The 11,580-nt window shown below is 46.5% G+C and overlaps 1 long non-coding RNA gene across 1 annotated transcript; it reads left to right on the top strand.

Moving 5' to 3' along the window:
* Positions 1–720: 720 nt before the first annotated feature.
* On the top strand, positions 721–3,280 carry LOC121013725 (uncharacterized). The gene is made up of 2 exons (XR_005782883.1): positions 721–1,349; positions 2,033–3,280. It is a non-coding gene; the product is annotated as an uncharacterized LOC121013725 (long non-coding RNA).
* Positions 3,281–11,580: the final 8,300 nt, after the last annotated feature.

The following is an 11,580-nucleotide window of genomic DNA, read 5'->3' as shown; positions in this document are numbered from 1 at the left end:
CTTTGGGAGAACCTCTTAACCTCTTTTCCCAAAGGTACAATCGGGGTGGCAATACCACCTGTGTTAGCGGAAGCTTAGATCGCGAATTTTCTAACTTGCTTTTTTTCTTTTTAATAGAGGTATTTTTTTAGTATATCTGGGGCGCCTGCGTGCCTCAGTCAGTGAAGTGTCTAATTCTTGATCTCAGCTCAGGTCTTGATCTCAGGGTCATGAGTTCGAGCCCTGAATTGTACTGTGTAGACAGCTGGAAGCCAGTGGCTCACTGGTCTAGCTCCTTCTCCTGCCCCCTTTGAACACAGAAACTTTACGATCTAAAGTATCTCCACACAGGAGGGAATTTAGTGCTGGAAGCTAGTGCTGGATGCTTAGTGCTGGACGGTTAGTGCTGGAACTTAGTGCTGGAAGGTTAGTGCTGGAACTTAGTGCTGGAAGGTTAGTGCTGGAAGGTTAATGCTGGAGCTTAGTGCTGGAACTTAGTGCTGGCAGTTAGTGCTGGAATGGGTACATACAGTGTTTGGTTCCCCTCGTGTCTCACCGTGTAGACGCTCACCTACTGGAACCACTAAAGACCGCAAGCCAGGATAACCACAGGATGTGGCGTTCAAACCGGGGCCCCCTTGAGGGTGGGAGAAGTATCATCAGTCAGCACGTAGGACGACGGGCGCGAACTACGACCGTCCGGATGAACCCAGACAGACTCGGCTCCAACTTGTAGGAACCATCCTAACAAAGGCTGCCTGTCAACCCCAGCCTCCCTCTCGTCTTGGAAAAGCTCAGTTCGTGCTCCAGCTTTGGGAGACCAGAGATGAATTCTCCACGCACGAGACGCTCACGTCTACACAGCCGGGACCGTCAGCACCCATAGAAGGAAGAGCAGTTTCCAAATCTTCCGAGCCGATAAACAGCCCACCGGGTATGAAAACAAAGTGGCCAACAGGTTGGATCACTCAGGACTCCGCGTAGCTGACGTCCTGGGCCACGGCCAGGCAGAGAGGCACCCGCCCCCCTTCCTCCTTACATCACAGCGGGATGAGCCTAATAAGCGTTCGAGAATAATTAGCGGATGACACACACTGCCCCCAAGGGATGAGGGGGTAACAGCAGAACAACAAAGCTCAGGAGGCTTTCGAAACGTCGGTGGCTTTATAAGCTTCACGAGGTAGACAGGCCGGGCCAGAACCACTCTGTGGGGCTGGTGCCCGGGCCTGCGCCACCTCTCTGATGCCGGAGCCAACGGTGCGAGGGCACACGGCTCGGGGAGGGCAGATCGTTATCTCTTCTCTCAGCGAGAGCCGGGTGCTGCCCCCTCGGGAGCACAATTAATTAGGAATGGAGAGAAAAGTCTGCAGGTAATGAGAGAATCCTTCTCCCCCTGTCCGTTGCGGCCTGTCCCCCCACTAACGAGGCGGCAGCCACAGCATCCACACGGTCAGGCCACTTCTGGCATTTCCTCTCCGGGCCCCCTTCCCCTCCTCAGACAGACCCGTGGGGGTCCCGGTGCCCATGGTGCCACGGGTAGGGAGTGAGGGCGTCCGATCAGTAGATCAGTAGCTGTTCATGCTTACAGATTCCCGGAGGGCATTACCAGGGATGGGGCTGATGGGCAACCCACCTTGTGGAACCACGAGGGTGGCGGGCCAGCAGCAAGGGTCCTAGGAGCGGTGCTTTGGAAGCCACCGTCTAAGGGACACGAGGTAGTGCGGACACAGACATTTCTGCACGTGCTGTGGAAAAGCAGAGGAGCCCAGAGAAGCCCTTCCTAGTGACAGCTTTCTTTAAAAATTTGTGTTTAATGTTCATTTTTGACAGACAGAGAGAGAGACGGAGTGTGAGCGGGGCAGGGGCAGAGAGAGGAAGAGACACAGAATCCGAAGCAGCCTCCAGGCTCTGAGCTGTCAGCACGGGGCCCCACAGGGGCTCGCACTCATGAACCACGAGATCATGACCTGAGTTGAAGTCAGATACTTAACGGACTGAGCCACCCGGGCGCCCTGTTGGCGAAAGCTTTCTAACACTGCCCCTCTGGTCACAGGCAGATTCCCGGGGCCGCCGAAGCCAGTCTCCAACCCTCTGTGATACAAACAAATGCCTTAAAAGAATCAAGGTCATAAGGGAAGAGGAAGGCAAGGAACATAAGCAGGTGAGCAGGAACCATAAGGAAACACCACCAACGTCTGATGTGGGGCCTCTGTCCCGGGGGGCTCACAGGTGGCCCTCGATGCCCACTGCCACGCCAGTGGAACCTGACGGTCTGAGTTTAGCAGACGTACAGTGAGAGGTTTATTGTCTTACTCGGACAAAAGGTTCTCCGTGGATGTTCCAAATAGACCAGAAGGGCCCGACGTAGCGGTTAGGTCCCTCAGTGTCACAGGTGCCTCTATAATTTAATTCCTGCGCACTCAGTGAATATTCATGCGGAGCAGATGAGAACTGTTGGGCTCTAGGAAGCCTACACTATACCTCTTTGTCAACAGAGACAGGCGTGCACGTCGGCCGAGTTTATATACCTGGGTCAGTGCATGTTAACCGAGACCCCTGCCTCGACTGCGCGGAGCAGAGCAAACCAGCCACGTGGTGACCCTGATGTCAGCCCGGGCACACCTGTCTGCTGTACTCAGAGGGCAGAAAACGAGGCGTGGCGCACACAGGGCCCCGTGCAAACTAGGTGACCTGCCATCTTATGCCACCTTGGGGGATAAAGCCTGCACCCAATCGACCTCACCCTGCCGCTTTGCGCTAACGGCGGCCGAAGAGCAAACTGGGCAAGACCGAATGGGTCCGAGACACGTACGCAAGTCTCCATACATCTGTTCCGCACATTTAGACGGTTACGGCGTACCCCTCGAAATTAGCTCTTGAATGCTCTAGACCCCAAAGCTGTATCTCCATCTGGGCCACGATACTCAAGTCTACTGATTTTGTGCCAGCGGGTGTAGTCCCTGCAGGGCCCAGAGAATCAATCGCTCAACCCCAACTGGAACCGCTGTCCTTGATGTGGACCAGCCTTAGAAGTTACTACATCTGTTAGCAATTTATTTGGAAAACAGGAAAACCTCAACTAAAGCCGTGTTTGTTAATTGCTGTATCAATCATTATTTCTGCAGGACGGTTTCTGTGTAGGCTAACCAGCCCCAAGGGACAATTTTGCAGATTTTCCAACAGAACAAACGCTCTAAATTAGTGAAATGCTTTAATGTAATAATGTAATGTAATAATTGTACAAACCATCAAATACCTTATCCCCACACTTTGGACAAATATAATGACTGCTTACAAATTATGATCATGTATGCTGCCATATATTATATATTATATTTACATATAGTGTGTATGGTATATTCTATGTTGGTACGTCACATTATATATTATGTAGTATGTTATATATTAAATACTATATTGTATGTTACTGGATTGGGCAAATTTTACCTTAAGGGGAGAGATCGTAAAAAGTTTAGGCTTGTGGGACACAGGGACGGTGTTGTCACTACTCACTTCTGCCGTTGTAGCGAAAGGAGCCATAGGCAATCTGTAAATGAATGCATGTGGCCACGTCCAAATAAAAACAAATCTGTTTGACACAATAGGTGGCTAGCCCATGATCGTGGTTTGCCAATCTCGGATGCATTTCGTGTCACATATCACACTTCCTTATACACTGGATGCTGTAAACTATGAATGCATACTATATATTAGAAACATTTCATATACATGGATTGAATGACCCAGAGGGGGTGCTCAGTTTTCCTCGACGTGCAGCAGGGACCTCCAGGAGGCATTTGAAATGGCGAATAATAACCGAGAGAAAACACATCTGTGAAATCGTCAAAACATTGACATTGAATGTAAATCCGTTCAAAAGTGGATGTGGAAATGCTCACTCAATCTGCTCTCCTCTCCTATTAGAGACGGCAGACATCCTGTCCTGGGTCTCGAGTGAGCCCCATTCTCCTCTGGGGGATCCTTTGTGACAGAAGTCGCTGTGCACATCCCAAGTTCCAGACGCGCTTCCCGCAGAGCCTGTGCCTACATTGCCTCCTTGCTTGGATCTCTCAGCAACTCAGAAGATAATTGCTCTGCTCGATCTCACACACAGCGTCCTTGCCCCTTAGTGGAAACTTTCCACTTCGCCATCCTTTCCGTCATATTCCCAATGGATTGGCATGCAGCAGGCTTCCTTGACTTCGGGATGTTGGTTTCATGTGGCAGGGTTCCCCAGCTCTTTCTTCTTCCTCAAAGATGTCCCACGGGTCCACATCTTGAAGGGCTGTGAGTCTGGGTGGGTGCCCAGCAGGCTGCACAATCCTCATATAACAGCTGAATTTCCTGGGGATAATTCAGGGCTGGTCACTCGTGGTTCTCCCTCAGCATTGCCTCTCACACCCCCCGGTGAAGAAAGTGCGCGTGCATGTGTGTGTGCACTTGTAGGAGAAGTAAAGGGAGATGCTTATGAGCATGTGGATACACAGGAAGAAATAAGAAAAGCTCTCAGAAATTAAAAAGGAGAAAGGACCCACGGGACGGCTTTTAAAATTGAGTTCAGCTTGGGGCACCTGGGTGGCTCACTCAAGTTAAGTGTCTGACTTCAGCTCAGGTCATGATCTTGTGGTTCGCCAGTTCGAGCCCCCTGTCGCGTTCTGTGCTGACAGCTCAGAGCCTGGAGCCTGCTTTGGATTCTGTGTCTTCCTCTCTCTCTGCCCCTCCCCCACCCATGCTCTCTCTCTCTCTCTCTCTCTCTCTCTCTCTCTCTCCCTCTCTCTCAAAAATAAACATTTAAAAAAAACCTTTTAAATTGAAAAAAACAAAATAAAATTGAGTTCAGCTTAATGAGTGATTAGAAGCTTTGAAGAAAGGTGGAGCGCCTGGGTGGCTCAGTCGGTTAAGCGTCCAACCCTTGGTTTCACCTCAGGTCGTGATCTCGCAGCTCGTGGGGTCAAGTCCTGAGTCGGGCTCTGCGCTGGCAGCATGGAGCCTGCTTGGGATTCTCTCTCTCCCTTTCTCTTTGTCCCTTACCCACTTACACACACACACACACACACACACACACACACACTCAAAATAAAGAAATAAACGTTAAAAAGAGAAGAAGAAAGGTAAGCTCTAATGATAACAAGATTAAAATGCCTTAAGTCACAGGGCAAAGAGTAGACATGACCAAGGAAAGTGTGACAGGAGTAAGCGTGGAGTCCTGTACTTGGATCCAAGAAATTAACACAATACAAAACTGAGTATGTAAACAAAGTGGGCGTAGCTGAACTCAATCTCAACTGAGTATAAACTCAGTATCAATAGCCCTTCAACAGAATTCATGTGGCCATGAATACATTAATAAGGTGACCGTATGTAGAATAAAGATGGCCGAGGTCCCTCCACCTTGTGTCTGCCTTCTCTGTAGGGTACCAGGAATCCAAGGAGATGGGGGTGACGCCCAAACCCGCCTACCAAGCAGAGGGAAGAGAGAAGCGAAATAGAAGAGAACAAGTCTAGGGTTCAGCAGCCGCCAAGCCGGGGGCCAAACCAACAGTGAAGCCTCGGAGGTTGAGAAAATTCAGGTGGAGATGGGCTGAACGTCCCCACCCGTGTTAGCTGCTGCTGCTAATTGTTTGCCAGGATCTGGGGCTCGGAGGTCCGGGGACAAACACATTCTACTCTGAAGGTCAAGACCATGCCAGGGCACCATGGCGGTTGTTGAGACACACTTTATAAAGACCTTTACTGGGGCGCATCTCAAGTAAAGCAACTGGACGGTGGGGGCACATGGAACGAGGACTGTAGCCTGGAAGAGACGAGTTCAAACAAGGGCACACGGGACACATGGACGTTGTCTTTAACGTGTGAAGAGCTGTCTTCTGGAGGGGCAATTTTGTCCTGTTTGATGAGTCACCAACAGGAGTTATACAAACATAGAGTTCACATAAAGAACTGACGGCCAGTGGACGAGAAATGAGCGAAAACAGTTTCAACCCAAGGAGATAGGTGTTACAGTATGTTATACTGCATGGGACCTGGTCCTCCCCCTCTCCAGGGGGTGTGTGTAGACAGAGTCGTTGGAGCCTCTGTCCCAGCTCTTCTCTAAACACTGTAAGGCCTTGGGCACATCATTTACATCTCCTGTCACGCTGTGTGTCCGGGTCATCGGGAAGGATGTATCTAAAAGTGGTCCACACGTATCTAGACACTACAACGCAGGTATTGTTATCTGACTATGGAATCATGGGCAGTTGTACCGATTAACTTAAATTTAAGGTCCCTTTCAATCTCCAGAGTCTATGATTTACAAGACAGGGCAAAGTTACACTGCAGCCCCCACAGGGAGAATTATGACATATTCCAAGATATGGAATTAAACAGTCCCCGTGCGTGTGTCTTTTCCGTTACCAGCTGCTCGCCACGCACGGATGCTGGATCCCGGCAGTGTGGCCACTTCTGGTAACAAGAGGACTTACAACAGTCATCGATTCTCAGACTTACTCACAAAAAGACAGGCAAGGGGCGTTCAAGAGTCCTCTGGCTACCCCAGTGACTCCAGTCCCCCATCCCTCAAAGGCTCCAGAGTCTCGAAAGCTTCACTGGCCTTGGTACACGTCCCACACTCCCACGCTCCTCCGCATCTGCCCCACCCCACCCCGAAGGTAAAGGATTGGTAGGTTCTGGAAAGCCCTGACCAAGCTGTACAACTGACTGATGCCTTGATTTCTTCCTCTCTAAAAGGAGGTGAATACCTCTCCCCTCCCCCCTCCTTGGGTTGTTATGGGGATCAAATAATTCAATAAATAAAACGTTTTCTAATTTAAATAATCATTTAAGAACTTCCAAAACCCCATATTCCATGGCCCTGTACCAAAGCATTTCCCAAACATTAACTTCTGATTCTCAAAAGTCTCTATGATGTCTCATTTTACATATTAACTTGACTGGACCACGGTGTGCCCAGATACGTGGCCAAACATTATTCTGGGTGTGGCCGTGAGAGTGTTTTGGATGAGTTTAACATTTAAATCAGTAGGACAGAGTAAAGTAGATCTCCCTCCCCAGTGTGGATGGGCCTTGTCTAATCAGTAGAAGGCATGAATAGAACAAAAAATCTGACCCACTCCCAAGGAAGAGGGAGTTCTTCCCGCCTGACCGCGTTTAAATGGAGACATCAGCCCTTTGTCGTTTTCACATTTGAACTGAAACATCACCTCTTCCCAGGTCTTGAGCCAGCAGGCCTTTGGACTAGATCCAAACCATTGGCTTTTCTGGGTCTCTAGCTGCTAACTCATCCTGCAGATCTTGGGACTTGTCAGCTTCCGTAATTATGTGATCCAGTTCCTTATAATAACCACATTGTGTGTGTGTGTGTGTGTGTGTGTGTATTCATATACACGTCCTACTAGTTCTATTATTATGAAAACACTCTCCTATTAAAATAGTGTTGCCCCATTTGACACAGAAACAGATGTGCAGGTTACACAGTACTTGTAAAGAGTAGCACCGGGATTTAGATGGAGCTCTAACTCCAAATGCTGTGTTCTCTACCATAGGTTATACTGCTTCCTTCTTCTGCCCATTATGATCCCCCTTGGACAAAGCCAGGAAGGATCTTTGGAGAAAGGAGGGCGAACAGAATAAGCCCCGCATCCCTCAGAAGCAAACTTCCTGGGGCGCCTGGGTGGCTCAGTCGGTAAAGCATCTGCCTTGGGCTCAGGTCTCTGGGCAGACAGCTCAGAGCCTGCTTAGGATTCTCTCTCTTCTCTCTCTCTCAGCCTCTACCCTGCTTGCACTCTCTTTTCAAAATAAATAAACTTAAAAAAACTATTTAAAAAAATTTTACAAGAAGAGGTAAAGTTCCTGTGTCTTCAGGAACCCAGCAGAGAAACTGAGGCAGGCGGGAGCGTGATCGTAACCCATGAACTGCTGCGAAAGGCACACGCAGGCGCCGTGCGCCTTCAGCTGGAGGCAGGCGGCTGTCAGGACGGTCAGACACCGCCCTGACGGCTGTAAAGGCTGGAAGAATGTGGCTGCACTGATGCGTATCTGCTGGAAGTTTCCCCGGAGATCCACACACTCCATCGGCGTGCCTCAGCCCAAGTCATCCACAGATTGTCATCAAGATGCAAATCTGCTTGCAAAGAGATTTTCGCGGAGTTTAATTCCACGAAGAAAACACCGCTGCTTGTTAACGTGAAAGAGAGATACCTAAAGTAGTGACAAAGGCTGCATGCTGGGCAGTCCCCCAGAACCTGGCCTGCTGTCCCCTAAGTCAGCACAGATGGTCTATTACTTTGGAAATATCATAAGAATCACAAACGAAGAAGGTAAGTATGTCTGTGCTTATGTGGCTACTTGAGTTGGCTAATCCATGCTTTCTTCTCTTTCATTTTGTTTCTTCAGCAGTGGTTTCTCCTTTTTAAATTATCTTTAACTGGAGACCTTTAACACACACATAAGCCTGGTTTTCATTATGAATCTGTAGGGCCGTTTGACATTCTTTAGAAACACAACTGTATCACTTTAGTAAGACATCATCTCCCTCCAATTCCCCCATTCCACTGTTCTTTCTAGGAAGTCTTATCAATTTCTTGTGTATCCTTTTATAAATCTTCTATGAATATACAAAAGCATTTTTTATATATTGACATAGATATGTATGGATATAAGCATATATAATTGCCAATATATATAGTAGAAGCTTAAATAGAGCTCTTTACCCTTTATTGTCTAATATTCAAATTTCATTTGAACTGCTACCCTTCTACATTTTTAAGTGTTTATAGCACGTACAGTTCTGGTTCACTGTTTTTTAAATCTGCTCAATGTCCCAACATATGGAAGTACCGTACTTTATTTAACCAATTTACTATTGAGTTAAAGATAGGAACGTGGTTCACATTTTGGACAATTATAAACAATGCTTCGAATAACTTCCCTTCACGTACGTTGACGCTTCCCGCCTGGGTACTTCTATGAGATCGATTTCTACAATCTAGCCCGCTGGGTCCAAGGGTCGTATTTACATTTCTACACAAATAGTGACCCAGCCTGTGAACTGTGTGCATGCGCGTCCATGTCCTCGTATCCTCAGAACGGAGGGCTCCGTCACTAGCTTCAATCAATTAATCCGGTTAATCTTTAATTTAAACTTAAGTTTAAATTAAATTTTAATTTAAACTTAAGTTTAAATTAAATTTTAATTTAACTTGTGTTTCGTCGGTTATTGGTAAGGCTGCGTTTCTTTCCAGATATTGTTGAACATCTTGGTTTTCCTCTTCTCTGTTCATTTCCTTGGTCTGTGTTTCAGTTACACGATCTCTTTCCTGTTAATAGGAGTATTTGATTTGTTACTCATTAGCATTCCAAAAGTATTCACATAGGTCTTGCTGGTTTCTTTACGGTATGGCTTACTAAGTATGAAGTCTGTGGTCCTCCAGGCTTCCAATTCGACATCGTGCTCAGAAAGACTCTTCCAACAGAATATTATAAAAAGTATCTATGTTTTCTGCCACTGAGAATTAGATTTTAGTTCTTAAAGCTTTCTGGAATTGACTTACGACTTGGCATAGAGATCTCACTTGTTTTGTTTTAGATTGCCAATTTTCTCAAATAATCCATATTTTCCAAACTGATTTGAAATGCGACTCTTATCATGTACCAAATGTCCATATTTACGTGTTTGAGTTGCTGGACTCCCTTCTGTTGATCCTTTGGTCCCTACCACATGGTTTTAATTGGTATAACTTTGGATTCTGTCATTTGGGGAACTTTAAAAAATACAATTATAGATCAAAGACGGTAGAGAGAGCCTGTGTTTCCTTCCCATTTCTCCCGGTAGCACCATCTTACATAATTATAACGCAACTTCAGAACTAGGAAGTTGACATCGTACCCTGTGTGTGTATGGTTCCATGCCATGTTATCACAGGTGCAAATGTGTGTCACAACAACTACAACCGGGATACAAAAATAGCCCATCATCACACAGATCTTGCCTGTGCGACCCTTTGTAGTTACGCATCCCCCCCCTCCCCCGCACACACACACCTGTCCCCATCATCCCTAACTGGTTCCTGGCAACCACTAATCTGTTTTCTATCTCTACAATTTTGTTTTTCCAAGAATGGTGTATAAATGGAATCATACAGTACGTGACCTTTGGTATTGGCTTTTACTGCTCAGCGTAACGCCCTTGAGACCCAGCCCAGCCGCTGTGTGTATCAACAGTCTACTCCACGTGCGACGTATCACACTTTGCTTGACCGTTCATCTGTTTAGGGACACCGCGGTTGTTTCCACTTTGGGGCTATTACAAGTACAGCTGCTAGAAACAATTACTTACGGGTTTTTATGGGAACATAAGTTTTCACTGATCTGAGATAAATATTCAAGAGTACAACTGCTCAGTTTCTTTGGTACACGTGCGATTTTGTTTTTTGCGAAACGTTTTTGCGAAATCTCTGCCGGAGTGGCTGTCACGTGTCACATCCCCACCAGCAATATGTGAGAGACCCTGTGTCTCTGCTTCCGCATCCGAATTTGGGATTATCACTATTTTTTACATTTTCGTTCTAATAGATGTATAATGATATCCCACCAAGGTCTTAATTTGCATTTCCCTAATGAGAATTAAGCTAATGGTATTCAATATGTTTTTAAGAACTGGTTCACTATCCATATATTCTCTTCATGCCTTTTGCCCATTTTGTGACCCGATTATTTTTTTTTAGCTTTGATGTCTGAGAATTTATCATTTTTTTTTTTAATTTTTTTTTCAACATTTATTTATTTTTGGGACAGAGAGAGATAGAGCATGAGCGGGGGAGGGGCAGAGAGAGAGGGAGACACAGAATCGGAAACAGGCTCCAGGCTCCGAGCCATCAGCCCAGAGCCCAACGCGGGGCTCGAACTCACGGACCGCGAGATCGTGACCTGGCTGAAGTCGGACGCTTAACCGACTGCGCCACCCAGGCGCCCCGAGAATTTATCATTTTAAATATGAGTCCTGTGTCAGATATGTGGCTTGCAAGTATTTCTTTATCCCTTTGTCTTTCTATGTTCTTAACAGGGTATGTTGTAGAACAAAAGTTTTCATTTTCGAGGAAGTCTACTTCTTGAATTTTTTTTTAACACACAACATGTTTTTCACGTCATAACTAAAAATGCTTCACCCAGCCCTAGGTCCCAAAAGATGTATTTTCCTATTGTTTTTTTCTAAACACGGTTTTGTTTTTAAATCTATGCTCAATTTTGTGTCAGTTTTTGCATGAAGGGTGAAATATAGGCAGAGGTTCTTTTTTGAGTGTTTTGCCTGTGGATATCCAATTCAACATTACCTGTTGAAAAAACTATCTCTTGCAACTCCATCGTTCCTGATCATAGTGAAAACACCCACTGTTGTCGATGGTTTTAGCTGTGGGGTTTTTTCTACATATTTTTTGTCAAGCTAAGGAGGTTCCCCACCACTCCCAGTTTTCTTCAGAGATTTTTCTCATGAATTAGTGAATTTTTCAAATGCGTCTTTTCTTTATCGATTGATAGAGTCGTGTGACCTTTCTTGAGCATGGGAATATCATGGATTACATGGATTGATTTTTAGTTTTCTAG

The sequence above is a fragment of the Herpailurus yagouaroundi genome, unplaced genomic scaffold (genome assembly GCF_014898765.1).
Source record: "Herpailurus yagouaroundi ecotype Mexico unplaced genomic scaffold, PumYag 199, whole genome shotgun sequence".
NCBI lineage: Eukaryota > Metazoa > Chordata > Mammalia > Carnivora > Felidae > Herpailurus > Herpailurus yagouaroundi.
Note: the sequence above shows the minus strand (reverse complement) of the source record. Positions and strands in the feature narration are given on the sequence as shown.